We start from the raw sequence: 7,559 nt of genomic DNA, 5'->3' as shown, positions 1-7,559 counted from the left end.
GGTGGCATTTCATTCTGCGTTTCTATTCATGGTATTTGAAGGAGGCTCAGCTCCCTCCCATGCACACCACAAAGCCACAGGAGGTGGGATTCCTCTTGACTCAGTTCAGGTGTGAGCAAAATAGACACCTGCATGTGAGCTCCTTGTCTCAGCTCCCATCTGAATTAAGGGAGAGCAAAGGCAGGAGTCAGGTGTTCAGATGCAAATCCCTGGTGACATTTGAACGGCCAGAGGTGGTCCAAGATACATGTAGGTAACAGCAACCTGTAACAGAGAAGTTCATAGAGACAGGGCAACATCTTGGGAATCATGCATGAGCCTGGTGGGAAATTCCTTTGGCCAAGTGACATGGCAGCTTATGCCCAACTAAAGGCCAAAAGAACCTTTTCCTACTCCTTATCTTCATGGCACTTGACACAGGTATTCATATGAACGCTTGCAGTCATGTACCATAGCGAGAGCTGGGTCTCTCTCTTTTCCATCAGCTGAATTTACTGTACTACCACTGACTGTAATGGCATGTGTCCCAGGTTCGTCCCCACACTGCCTAACAGAATTCAGGGCAGGTACTCTGTTTCATGTCCAAATCCAGGGCCACAGAGCTACACGAGATGCCAAGGCTGGCAGGGACCTCACAGGAGCTGCAGGAAAGCAATTCCCATTCAGGGTGGGTGCGTCATAGATGTCCCAGACGGCATCACAGAGAGTGGGATTTGGTGCCTGTTTGCCATACACTAAAGGCATCAGTCAGAGGCATCAGTCGTCAGATGCCATCATGAGGCAAGGTCTGCTCCTTCTCCACCCAAGAGCTGCAGGCATTGCATGAACAGGAAGCATGTCACACAGGGGTTTTTACTCACTCCCTTGATGGTCCAGTCAATGAAAAGACCAAGAATTTTCAGAGTGTGCCTGGATACATCTTGTCTTCAAGGACATCATCCTCCAAGCACAGCAATGGTCCATGTCAAAAACTCGGTGGAAGCTCAAAAAGGGTTCAAGGGCACCAAGATGAACTTTTGGTACTTCAGGAACTGTTACAGGAGAAAAAGAGATAAGGTAGGACCACTGCTGAAATGAGGAAGAGTAGCTCTAGATAGATCTAGGTACTCTACGTCACAGCCTCGGTTAATACCAGCAAGGTCTCCCAGGCCTTTGAGCTGTGAGGCAGGACTCTGGAGGAGAACAACCAGCAGTGCATGGGGATCAAGCGCGGGGTTACTCAAGCAAACTACACCCTTACCAGTCCATGGGAAACCATAGGGGCTGCATCCAAGGTGTGCTGAGAGAGTGATTTTTTTTTCTCGAGGAGGCGCTGGTCTGGTATGTCCCCAGTAAGAAAGGAACTCGGACACAGTGAGCTGCATTTTAAAATTATGTTCATCATCGTTAACACTATAAGGAGAGAACCATGCAGATCATCTTAGGCCCCTTTAGATGGTGAGAACCCCATGGTGGTGTTAGCACTTGAACGGGCTTTCTACCTGGAATGCAGCAAACCATGCAGACCCCATCCATAGAAAACAGTCTCCTCTTTTGGTCATCCAAGCTACTATAGGATTTTCTTACAAGGAACAACTCTACTCATCGTCTCAACAGTCAAACAGAAATGATGTTTTATGAGAATGTTTTGCTGCACGTTTTGCTGCTGCTGGTTAGATACAGGCAAGGCCACGGCAGGAGGCATGATGTCCAGTACAGAGTGGGACCTGCCTGCAGGCTCGTGTGTGATAATATGCTGCTGAGGTCGTCCTGTGGCCCAGGGATCTGTGCAGCATAACACAGGTTTGATGGCCGTGCTGGACGCGCAGCAGGGTGCAGCGCAGCCCTAAGAACTCGATGTTCAGTCTTTTTGTGGTCAGGACCAGTGTTCAGGTTTCCCTGTGAGAATTCTGTGCTCCACTACGCTGCCACAGCTGAGATGCCGTGGCCCTAATGTGCACTGCCAGGAGGAGCTGGAGACCCATGCTTGTCACAGAACTGTGATGGTTTTGGATGAAATGAGACGTGGTGGACAGCTTGCTGAGCTGTGGTGCTGCAATGGAGGGCTACAGGCTCTGCCCAGGGAGCAGCAGGGAGGACGAGGACTATGTCCCCTGTATGAAGGGGAAGCTTGGATTTGTGGGGGTCTTCTCTGTGACAGACCAACAGGTTGGACCAGTTTTTGTCATTTAGGATGAGAGCAGGAGTCAGCAGGAGTGACCTCGTGTTTGCAGTTACAAACTGCTTGCTCAGGAAGAGGAAACAGAAAGGTCTTTTGTTAGCAACCCCAGGAAGTCTCCAGGTTCATGAGCAGGCACTGTGGAAGGTGGGTGAGGAGGCAACGAGGCACTGGAGCTGTAAGGACCTCATGTCCTTTTGCATGTGCAGAGTGTTTACTTCTGGTGACTACATCCTACGATCAGTACTGGGCTGTGTGCCACCCCCTGCTCTCTACAGGACTCAGGAACTGCCAGGTCTGTCTCCTTCGCTAGGGGGATTTCTGTCAGCTGCGAGTAATCATTTCAGTCATGTCCCAGATAGCGTTCTGTGGCCCAAGTGGAGTGGACCACTTCTGTGATTTCACCCCATTGCGGAGCTTTCACACACTGGCACTGTGACACTCACGCTCTCTTTGCTGTCATGACCTGCTTTTAGATCCCATCCTCCCCTTCCTGTTCACATGGTCATCCTTTGTGCATTAGAGCTGCCACCCTGAGGAACGTCTCCCATCCGGCGCGGCAGGCAGAAAGACTTCTCCACCTGCTCCTCCCGCCTCACTAGTGCCACTCTTTTCTACGACCACCCTCATCCTTGGTGTGTGATGCCCAGAAGAGCCCTCCTGAGATAGGCTGACAGAGCCCCTTATCTACACATCCTCACATCCCTGTTCAATCCTCTCATCACAGCCTGTGGCCTAGAAAGGTTGGGGCAGGGGGACACTGAGAAAATGCTCAGGGAAGCTGTGAGCTGCACGGAGAGCCCATGGGAGTTGTGGGCCTGCAGGAGGAGATCGCTTCTGGTTCTCTTTTGAACCAGCCCAGAGGACATGGACTGGCACGTGCGGTGTCCTGGGCACTCCCCTCCAAGTGTGGGATGTGAAGACGGCTTTTGGTGTGCGATGCAGCAGAGAGGTGCTGGTGGAGCTGGCTGGTGTCATCACGAGGCCTCTCTCAAACATCTTGGAAGGGGGCAGAGAGATCAGGCAGGTTCCAAGGATCCTCAGAAAAGGCAAATCTCAAAACCATCTTCAAAAGGGCAAAAAGGCGGATTTGGGAGTGTGACAGGTTGGCCACCTTCACCTTGGGAGTGTTACAGGTTGGCCACCTTCACCTCAGTCCCTGGCAAGGGGACAGGGAAAATGCTCTTGCAGCCATCTCCATCGCTTTGAAGGACAAGAAAAGGATTGCTGAACCCATGTGGGAGGGGAAAGAAGGGCATGCTGTGTACCTGGACTTTTGCAAGTCCTTGGATGTGGTTTCCCATAGTCTCCTTAGAGCGGATTGTTGACATCTGGACTGAAGACGTGGACGATGCAGTGCATGGGAAGTTGGCTGGATGATCAGGAACGAATTCCATCAGTGGTAGAAAGTCCTCTGGGAACCCAGCAGCATCCCTCCGTGATCAGCAAAATTTCATAAAAGATCATTAAAAGCTGGAAATTAAGACTTTTTCTGCTCTTACATAGATTTCCTTTTCTGCATAGGCTTCCACATTTTTCTAAATTTACATTCTGGTCTTGATTCAGTTTGTCCGCACAGAGGTGGCCATGGCATCCAAGCTGCCCTGTGGTAACATGAAGCACCCATGTGGGAAAGTGATGCAGGAACCCTTCGGATCTACGAGTGGGTTTGCAGGCAGGGAACCTCTGGGGTGGTGCAGGGCATCACCTTCCTCCAGTGCTGCTGGGTAGGCTGTGAAGAGGCCTCTCAAGCACAGCAGACAGTATAGTCCTCTTGGATGGTGGCTGTGAGGTCACTTCTCACTGGTCAGCAGGGAGAGAGATACTCTGAGGTCATGAAGGTCATCAGGAAGCCACCCTCAACAAGGTGACACATTGGGGAGGTCAGGAGGAGCCTGGGCAAAAGAAATGGGGGATTTTGGGGGAGGGAAGAGGGCCTTGACCAACAGACACAAAAGATTTTGAAGAGGTAAAATGGGTTAAGGGGACGTTGCTCTGAAAACATTCCTGTTAAGCCCTTACACTATCTCTAACTAGTAAGCTCAAGCCCTAACGCTACCCCTAAATACTACCTCCTCACCCTGACAGTAGTCCACCGTTACTAACCTAACTGAGCTTAGGCTATCCCTAACCTCAAAGCTTACATCTAAGCCAAATCCCAAACCCATAACCCCTTACCCTTACACTTACCCGGTTGCTCACCCTAGCCCCTAGCCTCTACCCCTAGTATTAACATGTTGGCCTTAATCCTAGCCCTCACCCCCAGCCCTAAACAAAACCCTGACCCACCATGCTAGCCCACACCTTAAACACTAGCCAGGAACCTCAGCAGGAGAACCAAACTCTCTCCCTAAGCCTTTGCCTAATCCCCAACCCTGAAAGGTGAGCTCTAATCCCTAAGCTCCTACCTGAACACCGAATCCCTGAAGCTCTCTTTCCCACGCTCTACTGCCCTCATCTTGGTCACCTCTCCTCAACTTTACGTAAGCTGTTTGGCCCCCTGGGACTGGCGCAGGGATCGTGAGGTCCCAGAAAGGTCACATGGCATTGCGACAGGAATGTGAGGTGACCTATACCTGATGAGCTCGTAGGCCACAAGGAGGAGATGGGTGGGAATGCTATGGTGAGGTCAGCTGTGCCTCAGGATCTCATGGGACAGCAGGAGGCACAAGGCTGGGAAGGTGGCTGGGAGGTCCCTTCTGTCCTTGGAGTTGATAGGCCAGCAGCAGGAAGATGGCTGGGAAAGGGACTGTGAGGTCACTTCTTTCTGAAGGAGCTGATAGGTCAGCCCGTGACTCATGGCTGGCATATGTGCTTCTACGCTCACATCTGCCAGTGTGTCTCTGCCAGGCCAGCAAAAGTGTCTTGATTGTGAGAATCCCTTTCCCCAAGTACCTGGTAGGCCCGTCCAGGACGAGGGCTCGGATATGGGTTCTCACACCTCTTCTGCCTGACTACGTGACAGGACAGCAGCAGGCACGTGGCTTGGAAGGTCACGGTGAGGTTACTTCTGGCTGGTCAGCTGACATGCCACAAGAAGGCTGATGGGTTGGGCTATCACTCTGACACCAATTGTGTCTGAGAAGCTCATAGGCCAGTAGGAGGCACATGCCCATGAAGGCAAGTGTGAGGTCACTGGAATCTCCAGTCTCATGGGGTCATTGGCCATCAGCAGACACATGGCTGGTCTGTTGACTATGACATCACTTCTGCCTGAGAATCTGACAGCCAGCAGCAGGCACGTGACTTGGTAGTTGTTCTGTACCTGGAGGTTCTGGTTTCTTACGTCCCCAGTAAGAAAGGCACGCAGCCTCGGTGCAGTACCATTTAAAATGCCATTTGAGAGAGCAAACACTACAAACAGTGAATAAGGCCAAGCTGCATACAGGGCTGTATTCGGAGAGGCGTGGCCACCCAGGCAAGGCTGTTCTCATCCCTCTGGCCTCGGCACTGGTGTGGCCACATCTGGACTAGTGTGTCTGGGTGTGGGGTTCCCCGGTCTGGAGGAGTGGGGAAGAACTGGAGCGGTCCCAGAGGACATCTGCCAGCATGGGGCCTCTTTGGAGAGGCTGAGGGCCTTGGCCTTCTTTAGCCTGGTGAAATGAAGGCTCAGGGCACTATAGTAGTAGAGCGCACCTGCGTGAAGGGTGGCTTCAGAGATGGTGGAGCTTTTCTTGGTAGTGGGAAGAGAAGGAAACCTGCGCAAAGTGCAGCTTGGAAGGTTCAGACTGGATGTGTTGAGAAAGAAATGTCACTCAAAGGGTAGCCTTGTGGTGCAAGAGGTCACCCAGAGAGAGCCCGGATCAGCCCATGGCGTTGTGTTGCAAGGAAAATCCAGCCAGGCTGGAGAGACATCAGTGAAGGAACAGAAATGCTGGGGTGAGAGCTAGCTGGGAAAGCAAGATGGACATCAACAGCCTGAAGGGAAGGAGGTAAAGCATGGGACAGGTTATGACAGCCTGCAGTAGAGATGGCCAAGTGCTCTGGCAAGGCTGAAAGGCAGAACAGGTCCAAGGGTTTTGTCATCTTGGATTTGACAGTAGCTTCTGCCACTGAGGCCTACCAGGTAAAACTTGTTTTGAGGCTCTGGACTTAGTTTCTTCCTCACCCCTGCTTGGGGAGGCCAAGAGGTGTTGCACAGTTTTCCTACTCTTGGCATTGCTCGACCCTCACATCTTGCTGCCCCCAGGAAGAGCCCTGACTCACCTGTGAGGGACAGAATCTGTCTGCCCAAGGCCTGGAGATCAGGGCTTGGCCTTTCTGCTGCATAAAACAAACCAAATATTTTCTCAGCATTAGAGCCACCTTCACAGTGCTTTTGCCTACCTGCAATCACAGCCTCCAGTTATCTGCTCTAACGAGTCCCTGGGGAGGCTTTGTCAGTAATGGCCCTCACCTCAGTGGGGCCCATTAATGCTTCAAGGTACTTTGCTTCTGACTTGGACTTCTTGAGAAGTTTCTTTCAGTCTGCTCTCAGTAGCTGAGTTCCATGGACTCAGCCTCAAACACACCATGGGGCTCATTAAAATACAGAAAGCTCTAACGAGCCTTGTTTCTTCCTGCAATTTTCTCCAAGTCTTCAAGACTTGTACAGCTAATTAGAAAAATTTCATAGTGTAGTTAAGGAGGAAGATTTCAAACTGCACCTATACCCATGGTTTTTTTTCCTTTTAAAGAATAGTTTTTCTTACTCTTCAGTTTAGAGAAGAGGTGATAGAAGCATTCTCCAAGTGATAATGATCCAGAGTGTCTCCTCAGGAGGTCTGGACAGCTAGGAAGAGCAGTCCCTTGAGCTCTGACACTGTATGGACAACCTTGCTCCTCACCTCTCAAACCTCACCACTTCTGACCTTGGCCACCTGGGGCTTACATCTCTGTTCCTTGCCTCAGTTTCCTCCACTGATCTCTACAGTTGGATGTTACAGCTCCATTGCATCATCTCCCCCCTGCTCTCCTTAGAGAGCTGGCTGCACACAGGCCCAGAAGAATTTTTCCTCTTTGCAAGCAAAGCAAAGAAAATCATAATTAAGTTTCATAAACAACTGTCACACTCCTCAACCATATGCAAAGTCCAGCTGCCCCTAATGAGGCTGCCTGTCTACAAGGGATAATCTTACGAGAAATGTTTCTGATGAATACGAAAAAGTTAGATACAAACACAATTAAAGAATTGGCTAAAGAGACTATTAGACTACTGGAAGACAGGCAAGCTTTTAACTCCCTGAAGCTCAAAGCAGCTGCATAGGGGAGAGGTATCTGAATGAACAAAGAGCAAGGGAAGGAGAGAAGTGGAGCATAATGGAAAGGGCCTTTGCCTAGGCAGCCTGCATCTGAAAAGATGACTTTCACAAATGGTCATTTTGTCAGGACAGGTGTAACTACATGAAAGACTAGAGAAACT

Source organism: Aquila chrysaetos (assembly GCF_900496995.4).
Source record: "Aquila chrysaetos chrysaetos chromosome W unlocalized genomic scaffold, bAquChr1.4 W_unloc_6, whole genome shotgun sequence".
In the NCBI taxonomy this organism is placed as follows: domain Eukaryota; kingdom Metazoa; phylum Chordata; class Aves; order Accipitriformes; family Accipitridae; genus Aquila; species Aquila chrysaetos.
Note: the sequence above shows the minus strand (reverse complement) of the source record.